The 23,086-nt window shown below is 45.8% G+C and overlaps 1 long non-coding RNA gene across 1 annotated transcript in view; it reads right to left on the bottom strand.

The window, feature by feature from the left end:
* The window catches only part of LOC138984890 (uncharacterized), a 34,593-nt gene that overhangs the window by 970 nt on the left and 10,537 nt on the right, over positions 1–23,086 (bottom strand). The window contains exon 2 of the long non-coding RNA XR_011462123.1: positions 947–1,094. This is a non-coding gene — a long non-coding RNA (uncharacterized lncRNA). The remainder of the gene's footprint in view (positions 1–946; positions 1,095–23,086) is intronic.

Genomic DNA, 23,086 nt, shown 5'->3' with positions numbered 1-23,086 from the left:
CCAACCCAGGGATGGAACCTTCGTCTCCCACATTGCAGGTGGATTTTTTTTTTTTTTACCAGCTAGCCACCAGGGATTGGGCCCCAAACAGAAACAGGTGGCATTCCCAATCGTGAGCATCCCAGCCAAGGGCCCCAGAGTTTCCTCGCATTTTCTTTGAGCCCCCACAGAGCTCCAAGTTTCTCTGCAGGTTAGCCCTCCTCTCCCCTGACGTTCATATACCATCTATCCAAATCATAATACACAGGAAGTTATTTCATGAAATTACGCCTTTGTGTGTCAAAGAAATAACCATTTCGCACACAGTGTGCTTGGCAAACGAAGTAGAAAGACTAGCGGGGAAAAGATACTCAGACCTTCCCCTCTGCTTTCCTCCCTTCAAAGCGGTACAGAGAAGAGCAGTAGGAGGTCCATTTCACAAACGGGCCTTTAGGGAGAGAGGGATCCAACCAGTGGCCCCTGGGAACACCCTGCCCAGCCCTTTTGCCGGCTTATGAACCTGGGTGGAACGTGCATTATTCCTCATGCCGGCACCAACCTTCCACCCAGTTTCAGACCAAATCTGCTCTTTAGGGAGTGGTACAGAGGAGAAAGCACTTTTCCTGAACCTTTGGACAGAAACAGTACCCTCAGATTAGCCTAAAGATCCTATGCAATTTCTTTCCTTATCCCTTTCAGAGCAAAGCCTTATAAAGTAAGTCAGGCTGACTCATAACGGATCTTCCATCTGGACTTTGCCTTGATATTCAGAAGTGATCACAGTCTTCAAAAAGAAGACCCTTGTTAATTACCATTATTCATTTAGCCCAGAAGGGATGATGTGCCAAAAAGGAAGAAGCATGGCTCTGACCATAGTAACAAACATTTCTCCCACTGCCTCCCCATCCCGGCCAGCAACACGGACCCAGAGGAGGGAAGAGTCCAGTGATACGAATAGAGAACTTACCCCCGCCTTTCTGACCATCTTTGCTTTGCGTTCACGTTTAGGTTATCATCAGAGGCTCCACATTCGGAAATTCTCTTTCCATCTTGAGGATATCATTCCTCCTCAACAAGGTCGGGGGGCACACTGAGCCGGATGAATGTTTGGTGGGCTAGGGATGGAAGTGATTTATGTCAATTGCATCTATATCACTTCGGCTAGAAGTAGGCACGTGGCCCTCCTGGATGCTCAGGAGCTGGGGAAAGAGGCTTCAGGTGAGCCTGGGAGGGAAAAAGAAAAGCTTTCCCAGAGTGTTGTCTCTACACGATGAAGGATTACCCTTTGGAAACCGTAGCTCTCATCTCCCACCCCGCCTGTCCAGGGAGCAAGGAGCTTCCCAGTGCCCCTCTCTCTGTGCTCACGCGGCAGCATGCGCCCCGTCCACCCGCTTCCGGGCTCACAGGTCTTGCCCTCAGCCCCCTCCTTAGATCTTGCTTCTTCCCTTCTGAAGGACAAGCACAGACAGCTCTTACAGCCTTTTCTCAATTCGGGGCTCTTATGGGTCTCCAGCATACATTTAATGGGTTCTGTAAGCCTCGGGTATTTGCATAAAGCTGGTGCCAATGAACTCAAGGAAACTGGTCTAATATCAGAATTGCCCCCCTTACCTCTCCCCCCCTCAGGTTTCCTTGTCCTTCTACTTCTAGAATGCTCTAAACTCTTCTTGATTTTATTAAAACACTTCTTCTAAGACAATGTGGACTATACAGTCCTTTTCTGTGACTAAACTTCTCTCATTCCAGCCATAGAAGAAGGTTCCTAATGCATGATGCTTTGGGGGGAAGAGCACATTATGTAGTCTAAGAGAGGAAATACTATGCATCGATTCTTTTGTTTTCTTATGTTAGTTTCCGATGTACAGCAGTGATCCAATTATACATACATATATGAACATGTACAAAAGAATATATATATATATTCTTTTTTAGATTCTTTTCCATCATAGATTGTTACAAGATGTGAGTACAGTTCCCTGTGTTATACAGTGGGTCCTTGTTGTTTATCTATTTTACATGGAGTAGTGTGTATCTGGAGAAGGAAATGGAAACCCACTCCAGTGTTCTTGCCTGGAGAATCCCAGGGATGGGGGAGCCTGGTGGGCTGCCGTCTCTGGTCGCACAGAGTCGGACATGACTGAATCGACTTAGCAGCAGCAGCAGCAGCAGCAGTGTGTATCTGTTAATCCCAAATTCCTAATTTATCCTTCTCCCCTCAATTCATCAATTCTTCATCACCATCACAGGAGAGGATTCCTTAGGGAGAGAGGAGGAAGGAAACTGAAATAATCAGTCTGTCCTCCAAATCTTCTTCCCTAACCTCTTTGAAACCTTTCCATTTAGTGCAAGCTTGAAGCTGAGAAATGTTTTATCCTATCAGAGTTCTGCATATGGGTAACAAAGAAAATTCTGCATGCAAAAAGAATCCGCATTTAGCAAATGTTTACAAGTACCAGGCGCTCTGCTGTGATACATGGTGAACAAGATGCTGTGTTTCCCCAAGGGTAGTGAAGAACCAGAGTCCCCATGGGATTCCTGCCCGATGCCTGAAGCGCATATTTAGATCAAGCAGGGCCAACCCCACAGCACACAATTAAATTAGCAAGCATGTGCTCCTTGCCAAGTTCTGTGTTCCCTGGGTGCTATGGAGAAAAGAAAGGTAAACCCAACTTAGAGCCTGCGCTCAGGGTGCTCAGATGTGGTGAGAAGCTTCCTGATTGACCCCGCTGGGCCCTGATCACGCTCTGTCTCTGCCTGGCTCTGTGCTCCAGGAGCTGACCCCCAGGGACTAGCACCCAGACTCAGGCTCTTCAGATGAGAGGTTGTATTTCTTCTGTGGGAGGACGCAGGAAGGGCCGAGGTGGGAGAGAGTGGCTGTGGTGTTTCTGGCCTGTTCTCCAGCAGGTGTCCCTCTCCACGGCTCTTCTGTGCCTGCAGCCCCGGGACTCCGGCTCTCGCAGGACTCACACCTCCACACCAGCTGCCGACCCTGGGTACCTTCTCACTGGCTTGTTGACAGTCTGTCACCCTTCTGGGAATATGTTCCTTGAGAGAGAGGACCTTGTCTGTCTCAGGCACTGCTGTGAACATCCAGCGTCTAGAACACGCCTGGTGCACAGCAGGGGATCAGCATGTTTTGTTGACTGAATAAATGAATGAACACGTGAATGAAATTACAAACCCATGTAACTTACTGCTTGCTAGATTCCCATTCCAATTATTTTCAAAGAATGATAGGGTCCTTTATGGGGCTTCCCAGGTGGTGCTAGTGGTAAAGAACCCACCCGCCAGTGCAGGAGATGTAAGAGATGCAGGTTCAATCTCTGGGTCAGGAAGATCCCCTGGAGGAGGGCTTGACAACCCATTCTAATATCCTTGCCTGGAGAATCCCATGGACGGAGGAGCCTGTCGGACTACAGTCTGTAGGGTCACACAGAGTCAGACACAACTGAAGCGACTTAGCACGTACACAAGGTCCTTTGTTATTACTATTTTTAAACAGCTGGATTTCTGTCTGTTTAGTTAGATTTGGCTGCGCTGGGTATCTGCTGCTTGGCACTGGCTCTGTCTGTTTTACTGACTGGGGCCACTCTTTTTTGTGGTGTGCGGGCTTCTCACTGTGGAGGCTTCTTCACTGAGGAGCACGGGCTCTAGGTATGTGGGCTTCAGTAGTGGGAGCAGGAGGGTTCAGCAGCTGTGGTGCATGGGCTTAGTTGCGGCGTGGTGTGCGGGAATCTTCCTGGACCAGGGATGGAACGTGTGTCCTCTCCACTGGCAGGTGGATTCTCATCCACTGCGCCACTAGGGAAGCCCCATTCATTTATTTAATAATCAATTACTGCACATCTACTACATTCAAAGCGCTTTCCTTTGCCCCAGGAAGAGGTGAGTATAATGAAGGCTGTTGTGACAACCATGGCAACAAGAACCTCTCCAAACTAATGGGACATCGTGAATTCTATTGCTGAGAACACATCACAGGCAAAGGGAATTATCCAGACAAACCTTACTCTACCTCTGCCTATTTACTTTTAAATTTCTTAGAAGGTTGATAATATTTCTATACTTATTTCTCTATTAAAATTTTTTAAATCACATACTTTTTCTCTAACATTGCCAAACCTTTAAAAGCAGGTTAGGACTAATTTCAGCAAATAGCTGGTAAGCATTTATTTCGTGCTTACTATATAGAATATAAATATATAGTATATAATTATATATAATTTGATAGAATATATTTGTTTATACTTATTCTGTCAAATGGTGTATATATATGAATATAAACATACATCCTGTTAAATTTTGTAGCTAGCTAGATCTATCTGTATTTATCACTAAATAAATACCAGCTAAATGTAGAATCAAGTCCTATATATAGTTTTATACATATATATGTACTTATATATATAGTTACAATGTTATGTGTAATAGGGGACTGTGTCCCCTCAAAATTCCTATGTTGAACCCCTAATGTGATGGTATTTGGAAGCAGGCCTTTCAGTTCAGTTCAGTTCAGTCACTTAGTCGTGTCCGACTCTTTGCGACCCCATGAATCGCAGCACACCAGGCCTCCCTGTCCATCACCAACTCCTGGAGTTCACTCAAACTCATGTCCATCGAGCCAGTGATGCCATCCAGCTGTCTCATTCTGTCATCCCCTTCTCTTCCTGCCCCCAATCCCTTCCAGCATCAGAGTCTTTTCCAATGAGTCAACTCTTTGCATGAGGTGGCCAAAGTACTGGAGTTTCAGCTTTAGCATCATTCCTTCCAAAGAACACCCAGGACTGATCTCCTTTAGAATGGACTGGTTGGATCTCTTTGCAGTTCAAGGGACTCTCAAGAGTCTTCTCCAACACCACAGTTCAAAAGCATCAATTCTTCAGTGCTCAGCTTTCTTCACAGTCCAACTCTCACATCCATACATGACCACTGGAAAAACCATAGCCTTGACTAGATGGACCTTTGCTGGCAAAGTAATGTCTCTGCTTTTCAATATGCTATCTAAGTTGGTCATGACTGGGAGATCATTAAGTCATGAAGGTGGAGCCCCATGATGGGAGTAGTGTCCTTGTAAGAAGAGGGGGAGTGAGCCCTCCCTGTTCCCCTGTGAAGTCACCTTGAGAAGATGGCCATCTGTGGACCAGGAATAGGGCCTTCATCCAGACTCCGACCACACTAACTCTCAGGACTTCCCTGCCTCCAGAACAGTGAGAAATGAATGTATGTTGTGGAGCCTCCTGGTCTACGGTGCCTTGTTACAGCAGCCCCAGCTGGAGCAGACTGAGCTAGGAATACAAGTGGAGATGAAGATTATAGAGACAGAGACATATCTATGTCTCATCACGTTTGGTTCTGAGATTTAACAGCCATTCTGATGCCACTGCCTTAAATTCCATGGGAGCTGAATGAGTTCGTAGGCAACATTCATTTCTTTAAATACGTCTTGAGGGCCGCCATGTTCCTGGCCACATGGAGAAACCTGAGAAGGTTGAAGCCCACCCCCTGACCCCCAGAGGACTTGTTTTGGTTCAGAAATGAGCCATAGACAGAGGGACTCTTGGGAGCAGGGCACCTGCAGCCCAAACCCTGGAGCCCTTTAGATCCCCCAGACAGTCCTTCACTGATGGTTCTCTCATTTCCCTCATGGATAAAGACACTGAGGACCAGTCAGGACTCGGGTCACAGTCCTGGGTGATGGACAGCACCAGCCCTGACCTGAGATACTAGGACATCTTCCAGAGACACTAAAATGTGACATTAAATAACATAGAAGGTGGTAAACTCAGCTGAAAGAAGGACCTGCCCACTCTTCAGAGGCTCTCCCCAGGGGCACCCTTCTGAAGGTGATACAGTGGATGGGAGACTGATCCCAGGCAAGGGCGGAAGGCATGTGCTGGAGGTGGCAGGGTCCCTGGAGGAGAGCTTCTCCATCCAAGGATTGGCTGGAACAGGGACAAACTGGCTCCACCAAAAGTCCATGAAATATTGAGATACTGTCACTTCCCTTTGATTTCTGATGAATTCATTCAGTCATGCTCAGTCACTCAGTCATGTCCAATTCTTTGTGACCTCATAGACTGTAGCCTGCCAGCCTACATGGAATTTTCCAGGCAAGAATACTGGAGTGGGTTGCCATTTCCTCCTCCAGGGAAGTTTCCTGACCCAGGGATCAAACCATTGGCAGGAGGATTCTTTACCACTGATCCACCAGGGAAGCCCATCCTCCAGTAGAAATCCAGCTCAATAAGTCAGTGCCTTTGGTGAAGTCTGTCAGACCTCTGACCCTGACTACATTGACCAAACACAGATGAGAGAGGGAGTTCTAGGGGTCAGAGGTCCCTGTGACCACAGGCAGCCCTGGGCTCCAAGCTGCAGGAGGAGACTTTACACTAGGGGGCGGGGGGGCTTCCCTAGGGATGGAGCACATGCCACCATATGCTCTGCCACACTCCTGAGCAGGGAACAAGTGATGGCCAAGCCCTGCTTTGATGCCTCCCGGGTTTGCTGTTGGAATGTCCAGTTCAGTCGCTCAGTCATGTCTGACTCTTTGCAACCCCATGGACTGCAGCACGCCAGGCTTCCCTGTCCATCACCATCTCCCAGACTTTGCTCAAACTCACGTCCATTGAGTCAGTGATGCCATCCAACCATCTCATCCTCTGTCATCCCCTTCTCCTGCCTTCAATCTTTCCCAGCATCAGGGTCTTTTCCAGTGAGTTAGTTCTTTGCATCAGGTGGCCAAAGTACTGGAGTTTCAGCTTCAGCATCAGTCCTTCCAATGAACAACTACAACTGATTTCCTTCAGGATGGACTGGTTTGATCTCCTTGCAGTCTAAGGGACTCTCAAGTCCTTAGAGTCTTCTCCAACACCAGAGTTCAAAAGCATCAATTCTTCAGCACTCGACTTTCTTTATGGTCCAGCTCTCACATTCACACATGACTACTGGAAAAACCATAGCTTTGACTACAGGGACTTTGTCAGCAAAGTAATATCTCTGCTTTTTAATATGCTGTCTAGGTTGGTTACAACTTTTCTTCCAAGGAGCAAGCATCTTTTAATTTCATGCCTGCAGTCAACATCTGCAAGATTTTGGAGCCCAAGAAAATAAAGTCTGTCACTGTTTCCATTGTTTCCCCATCTATTTGCCATGAAGTGATGGAACCGGATGTCATGATCTTAGTTTTTGGAATGTTGAGTTTTAAGCCAGCTTTTTCACTCTCCTCTTTCACTTTCATCAAGAGACTCTTCAGTTCCTCTTTGCTGTTGGGATGTAGTGGAAGGGATTTGGCTGTGGGTTTGCCAGATGGAACCCGCAGAGGCCAGTGCTTCTCAGGCTGCAGTCAGTCTTTTCCATTTTTCCCCAATGCACCACATTACATAATTCTACTTTCTCTTTGTGCATTTTCTCTTTGCTCACGCAGTGCAAAGTTAGAGAGCCCTGTTTTATAGAATCGAGCCCCACTGATGGTCTGCCCTGGATATCAGGCACTTGTTTGGGTCAGAACTCCACAGGATTCCATGCAGAGTATCAGTTGTGGCTCACAGGACACTGGCAACCAGCAACAGAGCTGCAGGGTTCTTTGGAGCCATGGAGGGCCTGCTGACTGCCACGGGAATATCTTTCCAACAGCCGTGGAACAGCTGGGTCCCCCTGTGTGGTCAGAATGCTGGGAATGGTGCTCAGTTTTCTCTGAGTTTCCCACTGAGTGTGGTATCTGCTCTTTATTCGAAAGAGCCTGTGTACTTTAAGAAGGGAAAAGTGAAAGTGGCTCAGTCATGTCTGACTCTTTCGGCCCCATGGACTGTACAGCCCATGGAATTTTCCAGGCCAGTATACTGGAGCAGGTATCCTATCCCTTCTCCAGGGAATCTTCCCATCCCGGGGATCAAACCCAGGTCTTCCGCATTGCATGCAGATTCTTTACCAGCTGAGCCACAAGGGAAGCACAAGAATACTGGAGTGGGTAGCCCATCCCTTCTCCAGTGGATCTTCCTGACCCAGGAATTGAACTGGGGTCTCCTGCATTGCAGGTGGATTCTTTACCAACTGAGCTATAAGGTGGGAAAAAGAGTGAAGCAAAAGGTTTCGTGCCAGGGATTAATACTACAGTAAAGTCAGAGAGATGAGACGTCTTACAAGACCCAAGAAGGCACGAGTCACCTCTAGTGGAGACTGGTCCTCTGAAGTTACAAGCGTGTGGCAAAAATCTGAATATGTTCATCTCTTCACTTGAGGATACAATAGGCCTTCCTGACAAAAGATAGAAAACCGAGACCCCCAACCTCTCATTTCTTGGTGTGACATTGGCTCACCTTCAAGGACAGAGGTACAGTCAGTTGAAGAGGCATCAACATCCCCCAGTGCCTGGTAACTCACACCAAAAATATCTTATAGGCATCTTGGGAGAATATAGAACAACTTCAGAGAGAAATGATGAATGGTTTGCATGAAAACACTCATCTTCTGGAAAGCCTTAAACTGCTGATCCAAGAAGTTATGAGATGGAAGAAAGTGCGGGAATTAAAGAAAGGGAAAAAAATATTCAAATCCTACAAAACAAAATAGTTTCAAATGATGAAGGGAGCCAGTTCACATCTCTAACTGAAACTATACTGAAGATGATACATCTGCCTGCTTAGTTTAGGGAAGATTACATTTGAATTAGATGAAAAAAGTGATTCGAACACAGCTGCTTATACTATCAGTCAGAAGTCAATTTGAAGAAACTTATCAATGCTGCTTGCTTAAATGTTTCCTTGAAAGAGAAAAACAGGAATTATTTTAAATAATTTGACTAAAATCAGATGGATGAAGAGTTTATAGTTCAAATGAAAAATTTCCAAACTGAGCAAGTATCTTAATGTCTAAAAGTTCACAGCCTAAAGGTGAGAGATAAGAACTTCAACTGAACTTCAAAAACTGCCTGAACTGTGTCAAGAACACACAGTGAAACTTTGCAGAAAACCAGCTGAGGAGGTAATTTATCTCTTAGAGGAAAAACTTCCAAAAATGTAGAAAAGCATCAGAAACATGAATTGGAGACACAACTCCAGCCAGAAGACAGTCTGGCTGAAGGTCTGGAGAAAGAATTACAACTTCCTTCTTGGAAAGCTAGATGGATTATCTTCCATGAGAAAAAAGCTCAAGAGAGCTGGCTGGCAGCTTCGACAACCGGAAGAAAGCTCAGTGAGCTAAGACAAGGGAATGGCCGTACCTGGCAAAAATCAGCTGAAGTAAATTTCTAATTTCCCCAAGCAGCCCTAGAGTGGGCTGATTAATGGCCACACCCCACTGTTTGGATCTTGTGCATAACTTGTGTCATGTGGCCAAAAGGACCTCATAGAGGTAATTAAGGTTATGGATCTTGAGGCGATGACTATCCTGGACTCACCAGATGGATGCAATCTAGTCACTTGAGACCTCGAAAAACCAGAGAAATTTCTCCAACTAGAGTCAGAGAGGAAGTCAGGGAATTTCCAGGTGGGAGAAGGATTCACTGCACCGCCGAGTCGCAGTTGTCCACGTGCAAAGGTTGAATAAAGGCCTCGAGAAGCTGCTGCCAGCCCCCAGCTGACAGCTGGCCAGGAAACAGGACCTCGGACCTACAGCTGCAAGGAACTGAGTTTTGCCAACAACCTGAATGAGCCTAGCCTGAGCCTCTCTATTAGATAGAGTCCAGCCCATCCGCACTTTGATGCAAAGAAACCAGAGAGCAAAGTCACACCTCTAACCTACAGAACTAGAATAAATGTGTGTTGTTTTGAGGAACTAAGTTGAGAGCTAATATTCTTCCAGTCGACAAGCAGCCCTCGGCACAGGTCCTAAAAGATCAGTGCATCAGGTCCCCGAGGGAGGAGGAGAGTTAAGGACTCTGGAACCCAGGGTCACATGCAGTTCTGTTTCCGCTTTCACTGGCCCCTGTGCATCCACAGCCACAGGAAATTTGCCTGTGTTTTCTCTCTTTAAAAGTCAATTTATCTGTTTTTAGTTTAACCACTATTTTTTTCACTGATGCCACATTTGCTGATAAAATTACAATTCCTAAGGTATTGTTTTTCAAATATAACTGGTTGCTATGTAATTCTTATGCATACATTATTTCCTGTAGAGAATAAATCATATAAATATTATATTTTGTTTAAAATAAAAGGTCCATGATCATTTAAGCCATCATTAAACTTCAACATGGCCAGAAGGAAACATTCAAAAGCATAAAGATGATTTCTATATTCTATGAGCTGTTATTGGAAATCTATAATAGTAGGTTAATATCTCAAAAATTTTGATTGTTTTTAAAAACAACACATGAGTGTACACACACACACACACACACCCCCAAATGACAACACCACCCCTAGCTAAACTTAGTCTTGCAATATTTTTATAATCACTAACTCATAGTTTAGGGGATTTGACATTCACCTTTGTTTCTTATTTTTCCATGTGTTTTTAACCTTTATTTTGTTTAGGATATATCCTTTACTGTTTAAATGTCTTTAAATGTTATGCAGTCAAAACAAATTTTTTACTTTGTGAAAAAAATAAAGATACATCTTGAACTGTTATGTCTAGCAACCTGCTAGGCGCTGGACCCAAGATGACTAGACCTTGGGAGTCCCCAGGGGTGGAGGGGTGTGGGAGAGAGGCTGGGAGACAGAAGTGTAAACAAGTAATTGCCAGATGATGCAATGCAGGGAACCCCAGGGTGTGTGCAGAGCCTCATGGGATCCTGCGGGAGAGGCAACTTCTCTACAGGGGTCAACGCAAAAGAGGCAAACTTCCAACTGGATTTAAAAAAAGATTTAGAAATCAAGTATTTCTGTGGATCATGCACTACATTCAAAGAGATTGTAGGGCTTCCCTGGTGGCTCAGTTGGTGAAGAATCCGCCTTCCAATGCAGGAGATGTGGGTTCTATTCAATTCTGGGAAGATCCCACCTGCTGTGGAGCAACGAAGCCCATGCACCACAACTGCTGAGCCTGTGCTCTAGCGCCCAGGAGCCGCAGCTACTGAACTCCGTGCTCCCGAGAGCCCACGCTCTGCAACCAGAGAAGCCACCACAGCGAGAAGCCTGCAGCCTGCAGCGAAGAGTAGCCCCCACCACTCCAACTAGAGAAAAACCCGCAAAACAACAAGCCAAAAATTAATTAAAATTTTTTAAAAAGAGCATTATAAGTGTATACTCTGGCCTCCCTTGAATTTTGCCAAAAAATTTAACAAGGGTTAGCCCCTCATGACCTCATCTATCGTCTTTAGAAAGAAGCCTAAATCGAGAGTTGGAAAACTGGTGTTTTATATCTAAATCCAGCATCTGCTAAACAAATGGTTTGGTTTCTGTAAAAATGGTAGTTAATCATAACCATTCTGCTTATCTCGTAGGACAATTGTAAAGATTAAATTATATCATGTACACGAAAACGCTAGGGCACCCGACAGATTACTTCAGGTCACGGCGTTTCTACACTGAGTTCCTGTGGCTGCTGTGAATGACTGCCATGTTCTAAAAGAACAGACTCATCAGAGTAATACATGATTTGACTCCTTTGAGTTCCACAGCACCTTTCTTCTGAAGCCTTGCACATCTGTTCTCTCTTGGAACCCCCTCATGTCTTTCCAAGATGAGCTGGGGCGCATATGACTGCCCCAGACTTGCAGAAGAATGAGGAAGATGAAGTCACAGGGTGGGATCCAGACTTGGACTCCAGCTCCTGCTTTCAGACCATCCCCTGTGTACACACGGCACCCAGAGCACCAGGAGGAATGGCAGCAGTCCTGCTAGCGCATCATTTAATAGCCAGTCAGAACAGACAGGGATATATTTATTCCAATTACAAATGCTCAACAGTAAAGTTCATTCCCTTCAATATTCAGCTGGAGAAAAAAAGGAAAAATAAAAAACCCCATGCCTCTAAAATATAAAGGAGAAAGTACAGGCTGCCTGCCTGCCCAGGCTCCCGCCTTCCTCCCAGGGGTTTGCACAGCTGTGGGGACACCCCTGCTCTGTTCCCCTCCAGCCATTCTAGGCACAGAACCCCTTTTCCCACCTCTGCCAGTGGAAATTCCTCTCCTGCCTAAGTGTTAGTCACTCAGTTATGTCTGACTCTTTGTGACTCCTTGGACTGTAGCCCGCCAGGCTCTTCTGTCCATGGAACCCTCCAGATAAGAATACTGGAGTGGGTTGCCATTCCCATCTCCAGGGAGATCTTCCTGACCCAGGAATGGAATCGGATCTCCTGCATTGCAGGCAGATTCTTTACCATCTGAGCTACCAGGGAAGCCCTTCTCCTTGCTAAGCTCAGCCCAAATGCCACTCCTCCCTGATCCCAGATGTTGGGAATATGTTCACCAGCTTAGACTAGTGGGAAAGAATCCAGGCCCCTAGGAAGTCAGCTTGAGTCTGAACCTCTGCTTTGCTACTGAACCTTCCTACCTCTGGCCCCTTATCTGTAAGGGGGAGGCTGTGGTGGCCATGCTAACAATGGCCTTATCATTATAGGGTTATTAAGGGGATAATGATGATAAGACAATGCAAGTAGCACACTTGATGACGTGTGCAATGCCCAACAAATGCACGGGTATGTGCTAAGTTGCTTCAGTCACGTCTGACTCTTTGTGACCCTATGGACTGTAGCCCGCCAAGCTTCCCTGTCCACGGGATTCTTCAGGCAAGAATATTAGAGTGGGTTGCCATGCCCTCCTCCAGGGAATCGTCTCAATTCAGGGATCGAACCCACGTCGCTTATGTCTCCTGCAATGGCAGGTGGGTTCTTTGTCAGTAGCACCACCTGGGAAGCCCATCCAGTAAATACCAGCTGTCAGATTCACTTCAGCTCTCTGAGGAGGGAAATTGGTTCTCTGGTGCTCCTTTACCTGGTACATAAGCATACATTCCAGTTCTGTCATTTATGAGATCTGTGAGCTTGGCCTACCATTTAATTTCCTAAAGTCTTAGTCCTCGTCTGCAAAATGGGGTTAACACGGACGTCAAAGCCAGTACTGTGTATTGAAGCACCTGGCACAGTGCGCATAAGTAAGTTTTTGTGCAAATATATCTTAGCCATTGTTTGGTGCTTAAGCGTCTATATGAAAACTGTATTAAAGAATTAAGGTTCTGATATCACAGCGTTCCTCAGACAGTATCGTCTGACGTCTACAGTTGAAATTATAGATTAAAACTTGAGAACTGGAAAAATGAGAGAGAGTGTGCAGGATCAGGCCAGGGCTGGGAGAACCACAGGGGGCACCCCGATGAGATCTGTTCTCCACAAGAGACAAGCAGTCCTCAGCTCCACTCCTGAAAGCGGCTGTCACCTCCTCCTGCTGAAGGGGGAGGGTCTGGGCGAGGTAAAGAGAGAACTGGAGAACGTAAGAAGCAAGTAAAGTGAAGAAGAACGTGGTCGGGGGACAGAAGAGGGAAAAGGAAATGCACAGAGAGGGAAAGGCGGCGAGAGAAGCCCTGTGACCGGAGACATGCTCACCTCAGAGTCTTTGGATGGAGTGTTTCAGCCCCAGAGGATGCTGGGAAAATCTAAGGGTGTGGCTGCCTGTCTCCACACTTGCAGGTGGCACGTGGCAGCTGTCATGTGGGTCTCCAGATCCCATCACTCAAAGAAGGGGCCCAGCTTGCTTTTTTTCTTAATTTTATCTTATCAATATTTATTATGTTTTAAAAGTCACTTAATGATGGTTTATATATCCTATTTTTTTATTGAAGTAGAGTTGATTTACAATGTTCTGTTCATTACTGCTGTACAACAAAGCGATTCTCTTATATATATAAATACATACACATTCTTTTTTAAATATTTTTTCCATTATTGCTTATCATCAGATACTAATATATTTCTTTGTGCTATACTGTAGGATCGTGTTGTTTGACCACCACATCCTGCTTAACCATGGAACTAATCCAGGAAGGTGAGAGATCCAGGAGTCGACTCTGTTTTTCCATAATAGCACACAGTATTATTGCTCTATTTTGATATAAGCTGAATATCCCAGTAATGCCGCTAAATTAAAAAGAAAATTATATGTTGCTTTGCTGATAATTTTTTTTTAAAGCAGAGGACGACTGTAGTTTGTTTTGTAATGATTCTACTTGACTTGTTCACCACCGGAAGACCTCAGCTCTTGCTGTAAAGGCCATGGGGAATGCCTGAGTCAGACACACACTCTCGATTCAGCGCGTCCGCCTCTGTGTGGCTTTGCAGAGGCTCCACGTGAGTGCAAACATTTGGCTACATCACTGTGATTTTAGTTGTTCCCGAGCAACAGATATCAAACTATTACGAGTTTCACTGATGTTCCTCTTATTTTTTCTTTATTTTTCAGGTGGGACATTATACTGATTGTATAATAGGTTATATTATCTCTGAAAGTTATTTTAAGATAAAAGAAGTTAATTTTTTTTTTAATTGACAGGGAGAGGTGTTGGGGAAGATGGGATTGAAACCCTGCTCTCGAAGCATTTCTGACCATCCTTTCCCTTAGTTCTCTTCTCTCCTGCCCACTCCAGCTGGTGGAGATGCTGGTCTGTGGGACAACAAGGCACTGGACCTAGCCCTCCCTTCCTGGGTCTCTGACATCCCCTGCCAAAATGTGTGTATTCTGTAAGGAAGTGAGTAGATCTCCAAATGGTCACTGTCACTAATGTTATCATATAATATCATGATTTTTTAAAGTAAAATATTCCATTTTTAGCCTGATGCTAGAACAGATTGGGGGCAGGAGTAGAAGGGGGCAACAGAGGATGACATAGCTGGATGGCATCATCAACTCAATGGACATGAGTTAGAGTAAACTCTGGGAGATAGTGAAGGGAAGCCTGGCATGCGTAGTCCATGGGGTCACAAAGAGTCAAACACCACTGAGCGATTGAACAACGACAGCAACAGGGATTTCTGGTGAGTGGGCCTAGCTGGAGGAAATGTAACTGCTGGAAGATGGTGCACACCTGGTTTTCCTCATTCCAAGATGGAGAGACCTCTATACCACCACCCATTGTGACTCCCTCAAGCTGGGCTCCAGGGGCCAGCTCATCCTCTCCCCTTCCTCCAAAGATGACCCCATAACCTTGGGCAAGGACATAAACCCAAAGTTTGCATTAGCTGAAAAGGATAGAAAGACTAGTTTTCAGTGGGAAAAAAAAAAAATCACAGCATTCAGATTCAGGATGGGAGTATTTCCAGCCAGGAAGCCAACAGAGTGATTGTGAAAGCTAAGACTTTGCAGCTAGTCACCCTGGGTTCCTCGGCTCAGCTCCAGCCCTGACCAGTCTTGTGACCAGCAGGTTTTATTTACCATCCCTGCAATTCAGATGCTTGGGCAGTTGAATGAGGATACCTGCCTCAAGTGGTACCCGTGAGAACGGAAAGAGTTATATTCTGTCAGTGCCTAGAGGAGGGTTTGGCACGTACGTATTACAGGCTAAATGTGATAGCTGTGACAAGTCTTCTTCCTGGAAAATTTCCTTCCCTTCCGCCTGGAGTGCGGAGACTGCAGGACGGCTCAGCAGTGCTTGTCGTGACCTGGGTATGCCAGGTGCGTGGTGCCCTTTCTGTGCATGTCATCAAACACGGACCAGATTAGAGAGGAAAGCTCCACAGGGAAACAAAGACACCAGAGAATTCCCGTTTGACAGGCACAGACCAAGACAAAGGGAGTTATGTGAACACCAGCCACATATTCAGAAGAGTTTAGACAATACACTGCTTTGTTATATTTCATGAGTTCATGGCACCCAAAGATGCTGCTAATACAGGAGGACAATAGCTGACATATCAGGTTTTGCAGTCATACTACCAGTGGCTGACTGTTTGCCAAACTGCCTTCGGCATCGTCCCTGAGTTCACAGAACAAAAAGAGGATGGGTATTAAAATGCTCACTTCCATCAGACTTTAAAAGTCCCAGATTATCTGAAAGATCAGTCAAACTAAACCCAGAGTGCAGCCCGTTGCATCTGATGGCAGAGTTATTAAATGTATTCCATTCCTGAGGCATCTAAATAGGAGGAAGGGGGTGTTTGGCAAACATGAGCAGAGGGGAGCCCTGCACAGGATTTATCTGAGTCCACAGGCGGTGGACTAGTTTTCTAGGGCTGTCATAACAAATGACCACAATTTGGATGACTCACAACAATAGAAAAGTATTCTTTCACTGTTCTGGAGGCAAGAGGTCCAAAATCCAGGTGCCAGGAAGGTTGGTTCCCTCAGGAGGGCTGCGAGGGAGCATCTGTTCCGTGCTTCTCTCCCAGCTGCTGGAGGCTTCCACCCGTCTTCGGCGTTTCTTGACTTGAAACTCCATGACTCCGTGACCACCTTCTCCCAGTGTCTCCCTGTGTCTTCTCATGGCATTTTCTGTGTGTGTGTGTGTGTGTGTGTGTCCAAACTTCCCTCAGGGTGTTGGATTGGTACCACCTTAATGACCTCAACTTACCTTGATCACATCTCCAAAGACCTTTATCACAAATCAGATCACGTTCCCAAGTACCAAGGGTTAGGATTTCAACATCTCTTTGGGGGCGGGGGACACAATGCAAGCAATAACAGGTGTGGATTTGCTAATTGCTGAGGAGAATTCAGAGTCAGTCAAGCTTTGCCCACTAGTCTGAGTATCTTCACTCCTTAAATGAGGAGAGTGTACACGTTTCACCCTTAGACTTGATCTTCTAAGAAAAACTCTCTTCTACTGTTTCACTTGATTTCTGTTTTAGTCTGCTTCCAGTTTTGGAAGAAATGGTCTTTGTCCTGTCTTTAAATCTGTTGTTCTTCATGTGGATGTCACCCTAGAAGGTAAAATCCCAAAAGCTGTTTAGTTGGTCATTGTTGGCATTAACGTGGGAGAAAGAAGACAGAGACTGCCTCAGAGACGCTCCTCAACTCGCACCAGTGGCCATCTGCAAGCAAAGAACTTCACTAGCCTGGGGGGTGGGGATAGCAAAGGGGGCCCCTCTCTTTAAAGGAAGCCTGGAACAACACGTTCTTTCTGTATCTTAAAAGCAGGCATGAAGTTTGGTTTAAGGCTGTTAGTTTCCAAAGTCACAAAGTCACAACGTGAGATAGAAGGGAAATGACAGTGACACAGTTCCGCAGGCAAAACGGGTCCTCCTTTCCCCATTCTTCAGGAAAAGACAATTTAAAATTTTTAAATAAAATTGCTTGTGAAGAGCATGAAAGTTATTTACCTGTTTGTTCGCCTGTGTGTTTATTTATATCTGGTCAGCAATGGGAGCCCACATGCCAAACCGATGGCGACTTGTTTTGTGAATAAAGTTTTATTGAAACACGGCCAACCGCATTTGTTTTATTGTTCATTCCTGCTACCCACTATACGGCAGAACTGGGCGTTGCCAGCAAAACCTAAAATATCTACCATCTGGCCCTTTACAGAAGAAGTCTGCCAATGCTTTATCTAGATTTAGGGAATTAGGAACTAAAGGATATCACAAAGCCCCAAACACACGGGTTTCCAGCAGTAACTTGCAACCTCCTGGTTCATAACAAGGCTATGAGCTTAGTGGTTAATGCTTGGCATTAGTACCTATTGGTACAAGCCAGGTAGGGTTTAAACCACCAAAACCCCCTAGCAATCATAACAATAGAGATGCCAGAAGTCAGCACTATTAAGAATCAGAATCCCAGAACGAATAGAAAAGAAGACTGAATCACAGTTTAGACTAGCCCTCTAAGGCTTGAAGCACGGCATCTGCCTTGTAAACCAAGGATGTTGCAGCATCAAGCCCTCAGCCAAGACAGCCGCCCCACCGCGGGGCACCTGAGGGGTCTTGGGACCGAGAAAAAGCTGGGTACCGGCCCTGTGTAGTTTGGGTGCACGTCAGAGGGATGGCTTCAGGGAGCGCAGACACCTCAATCTTCCCATCCACAGAAAAGGGTTACTTTCATCCATTTGAGATGCTGCTTTTCTTTAATTAACAGTCATCTTTTGATATTCCTAAATTCATGGTTTTTGTTGCAAAAATTATATATCCTGACTCCTCCTTTATGACCTCAGAGCAGTCCCACAGAGCTACCTGAGAGGCTGCCTCCTAGGCTTAAGACCTCAGCAAAGCCCACCAAATAAAGCATAATTCTCTGCCTTTAGGGGATAAGTCTCTGACAAGGGGATAAGATCTTATGCTTGGTGCTGGGATGAAACCCAGCACAACTTCTCCCTGCTGTGGTCATTCTTGTAGCTCGTCCCCTCCTTTGCTAGAGTCATCAAATCACAGCAGGGTATCTCCAAAAGTGCTGGGGACCCTCAAGGCCTTCCCGGGGTCCCCCGGAGCATCCCAAACCCAGCGCTCTATAAAAAGCACCTCAATTTTGTCCCAGGGGCTGAGGCTCCTCTCGGCTCCCTCATCCCTTCTGCCAACCTCTGGCTTTCATCAGGCAAGTCCGTATTCTCAACCCAAACTGTGCCCTTCTGGCCCGGGCCCATGGCTGAATGCCTCAGTTGCACTGTCTGCCTGGTTCCCCATCAGACCATCTCTGAATCCAGGCTCTGTGGCAAAAGGGCCAGACCTGATCTCGCCCAGTCTGCTCTGACCTCATTAATTTTTCCCCAAGGGCACAATGTCCAGTCACTACCGCTAAGCCACAGGGACTTTGATTCTAATATATTGGCTGCTGTCTTTTTGCTGAATCTGTCTTTCCGTGACAGTTTCTGGGTTAACCCCATCTTAGAACATACCAGAACCTGAAGGGGCTGCTAATCTTTTATGTCCTACAAGAATAAATAAATTAGTATACATATACAGCATTTAGAATCGTGCCTGACTATAATAATCACCTAACGTTCGTGTGTGCTCAGTCACTTTAGTCATGTCTGACTCTTTGTGACCCCATAGACTGTAGCCCACCAGGCTCCTCTGTCCATGGGATTGTCCAGTCAAGAATACTGGGGTGGGTTGCCATGCCTTACTCCAGGGGACCTTCCCCACCCAGAGATCGAACCCATATCTCCTATGTCTCCTGCATTGGTAGGTGGGTTCCTTACCACTAGCGCCACCTGGGAAGCCCAAACACCTAATACATGCTAGTTATTATGTAATCTGGAGAAGGCAATGGCACCCCACTCCAGTACTCTTGCCTGGAAAATCCCTTGGATGGAGGAGCCTGGTAGGCTGCAGTCCATGGGGGTCCCTAAGAGTTGGATACGACTGAGCGACTTCACTTTCACTTTTCACTTTCCTGCATTGGAGAAGGAAATGGCAACCCACTCCAGTGTTCTTGCCTGGAGAATCCCAGGGACAGGGGAGCCTGGTGGGCTGCTGTCTATGGGGTCACATAGAGTAGGACACGACTGAAGTGACTTAGCAGCAGCAGCAGCATTATGTTATCTGAGCCAGTAACTGGTTTCTTTCTTGCTCCATGGTGTTCAGAGACCTTTTGGAACCAAGCATTTACTTCTAAGAATAGGTTTTATCTTCAGGTTACTGAAATTCTAGTCTTATCTAGTATCTCTTCTGAATAGTTCTCAATTCCTATTTCCAACTGGAGAAGAAAATCTTAGGAAATGTGCCTTTAAGTAGAATGAGAAGACCAGAATACCTGTATTTATTTTTTTTCTTTTATTTTTAAGCCACTGAAACTCAGTTGGACCAATAGATAAGCGATCCTTGAACCTTCACAAGCTTTGTCTAAAACAGAAGCTCCTTTTTCGTCTTTTCAACAGACTGTCTTTTATACTTTTGCATGTAGCAAGGATTGTTTTCCCCCAAAGACTAACACAGAAAGAACCACTCAGAGTCAGAGACGGCATATTTATTAAACATCACAGCAGCCCTCCAGGGTCATCTATTTTCATGGGCTGCTGAATTATCCGTGATTATGATGTACTATTTATTGATCATTTCTTTTTTTTTTTTTTAACTCTATTTTATATTGGAATACAGCCAATTAACAATGTTGTGATAGTCTCAGGTGAACACAGAGGGACTCAGCCATGCATACACACGTATCCATTCTCCCCCAGATTCCCCTCCCATCCAGGCTGTGACATTACTGCTCATTTCTTGAGCTTCGGGTCTCTCCCATGCCAATGTCTCGCCCTTTGAGCTCTTTGACCAGCTGGGCCTGGCAGACAGGGCTGAGGGAAAGGGTAGAACAGAAACCAGGAAGCGAAGGTGCTGCTTCCCCAGCACCAGCCAAATGGGAGCAGGCCTGTTTCAAAGATGATTGGAGACAAACACATGCTGTGCCGTTCCTGACACTACCTACCCAGTGTCTGCTCCAGAAGTAGCCGTGTGGGATGGATAATAATTAATGGGCCTGTAGGGACCAGACCAGTAACTTGGTAACCACAAGGAAATTTCAGACAGCAGGCATGGCTCCAGATATGAGATAATCTGTGATCTTTAGACTCAGGTCTCATTTAGCAGAACAGGAGCTAGAGCTAGGCCCACATCAGCCTGCAGGTAAGAGGGCCTTCCAGAGGCATTGTGTCTAACACGAAGCCCAGAAGATTCCTTCTGTCTTGGAACTTGCTTTACAGTTGCTCTCAGCACACAGTACCATAGATATTTATCCACATTCTCCACTAAACTCTGAGCTCTGTAAGGGGTATGACCATGTGATTTTCATGTTTAGATCCCCAACACCCATCAGTCAGCCGATTCAATTAATTTCAAGTTAAAACAAATCAATTAATTTCAAGTTAAAAATAACACTGTACCACACACTGCTCAATGAGACCACACCCTCCTCAATCAGATCAAGGCTTTAGAGACTCCTCTAGGCTAGATTAAAAGTGGTCTCTTCCTCTCCCCATCTCACTCTCTGGGTCATTCTCAAATGGACTGGGAATGTTGGCCCCAGTCTTGGCTTAGAACTGAAAGGCTCTGGCTGGATGTGGGCCCTGGAAGAACACTTGGGACCAAAGAAAATTCTCCCACCCACCTGCCAGGTGGCGTGAATGCCGTCCAAGACTGGATGGAGGGATTTACCCAGATGCTTGTTGTCATCTATTGCATCATCCTTTCCTAGGGAAAAAGAAAACTGTTTCCACATCTCTGTGACCTTAAATGTTCTCGATCTAATCGGACCACAGGCATCTCTTGGCCTTTCGGTGCCAATCACATTGACGTTCTAGTACCTATGGTGTTACCCTGACCAAGCCCTCTGGAGGTGCCTGACTCATGGTGTCCCATCTTCTGGAAGTTACACCAACAGTGTGACCAGTACAGCAGGGCCAGAGTCACCGCAGGAGAGATGACCAACTAGTCACCAGACAACAAGCAAGTTCTCTTCATTCACCAGTTCTTTTCATTCTGTTCATAAATAGAACATCTCTTTATGTTTTGCTCTTTTTAAGTGGATCCAAATTAGTAACTCATTCTAGATCTATTTCAATTTAGTGCCATTCTTGTCCCTGTTTACAACCCACCAGTTTACCATCTGAGTCTAATGTTCTGGACTCTGACCCCTGGCCCAGTATTTGATACGAGATGAAGAAGTGACTTTAAAACTTTCAAAGGACAAAGGCCAGAACAGCACACCCAATGCTTGCAAGCAGCCGTGTATCGCAGAAGCAACTGTGTGTGTTCAAAGGGTGCCACAGCTTATCCTTCACTCCACCTGGTTACTCTGAGACATTTTAAGAAGGCACCAGGAATAGAGGAGGGAAGAGAAGGGAAGGAATTCTGAGCTGTGCTGGCCAGAAGCCACATGCCTTTTGGGGGAACAGATTCTTTGACCACCCCCAACAACGACCCCCAACCTCTTAGAAATTCTGGCAGCCCATCACTATCTGCTTGATCATCTGGACTTATACGCAGCCTCCGTCTGCACTTACAGGAAACAAGTTACAAGATGTAGATTCATTACACTTTTTAAGATGAATGTGAATTAATAAGACTTTTATTGCAAGCATTTTACAGAATCTTCCTGAAGCAACTTGCAAAACCTTGGCTTAAAAAACACTTTTTTTTGGCAGCAGGGGTTGGAGAGGAGCTGCATCTGGAGGCCTGTGGGATCTTAGTTACTCAACGAGGGTTGAAACTGCATCTTCTGCAGTGGAAGCATGGAGTCTTCATCACCAGACCACTAGGGACATCCCCAAAAGACACGTTCTTAAAAAGGGAACTTGAGTGGTTATGTGGCTATTACAGCACTGTAGTCATGAGGGCAACTTTATGGCAAGGGTCCAAGGAAATAGCAGAGAGCAGTTGTCACCTCAGTCAGGAAACAGGGAGAGTTCCCCAGAGGTCCATGCACACTTCCTGCAAGTGAAGTTCAGGATATTTCCTCAAATCCTTCCCTTATCCACCCACCTCCCCTATGTTACCTAGGCAAGATTCAGTTTGTTTTCACTTGTTGCAAACAAATAATTCTTGCCTAGATCATACTGAAGATCTAGAAATAGCACATAGAAAAGGGTAAACAGAGAAAAATCAGTGAAAATCTTTGCAGGCCCATCACCCAGCTTCCCTCTTGTGACCATCTGAGCACAGTACTCCATGGGAGTGGAGGATGAGAGAACGGGTGTCTCGGTGTCTGGAATCACTGATGAGCTGCCTGGTTTTACTATAACCAGATCTTACCCTCTCACCTAACACAGCCTTCTTCCCACCTGATGTGTAACTCTGATAAAAGAGAGCATTTTCTTGCCCTCTTTAACTGGTATTTCTGGATAGAGGAAAAGAAAAAAGAGACATTGAACAGCATGAAGAGGAAAAAATAAAACAACCAAGCATGCACACTTCTGCAGAACACACAAGAGACCCTCGATTTGGTAAAAGGCTCTGTTTCACCAGAGTCAAACATACATTTTCAACAAAAACACCAGTGCCCTACAGACCGGTCTGGCTGCCTAATTTCTACTGTAAAACAAGCTCCAGCTTGAGCTGGCCGACAGGCGGGAATTTGAAGCTTGAACATTTTTATTTCCTGTTTCCTTCAGTGTCCCGCTTTAGCGGGGTAACTGGTTGACTTCCACCCCCAGGTGCCCAGAACAGCCTGATTTCCCTTGTGCTCAAGGCCAGGTCAGCTCACAGTGGGTGGTGGCCCATCCCCCAAGGGTCTGCTTTCTTCTGAGTCACCGCTTGCGTGACTCAGGAAGTCATGCTGTAGATAAAAGGATCTGACTTAGGCTGACGGCTCACTGAC

Source organism: Bos mutus, chromosome 23 (assembly GCF_027580195.1).
Source record: "Bos mutus isolate GX-2022 chromosome 23, NWIPB_WYAK_1.1, whole genome shotgun sequence".
Lineage (NCBI taxonomy): Eukaryota > Metazoa > Chordata > Mammalia > Artiodactyla > Bovidae > Bos > Bos mutus.
Note: the sequence above shows the minus strand (reverse complement) of the source record. Positions and strands in the feature narration are given on the sequence as shown.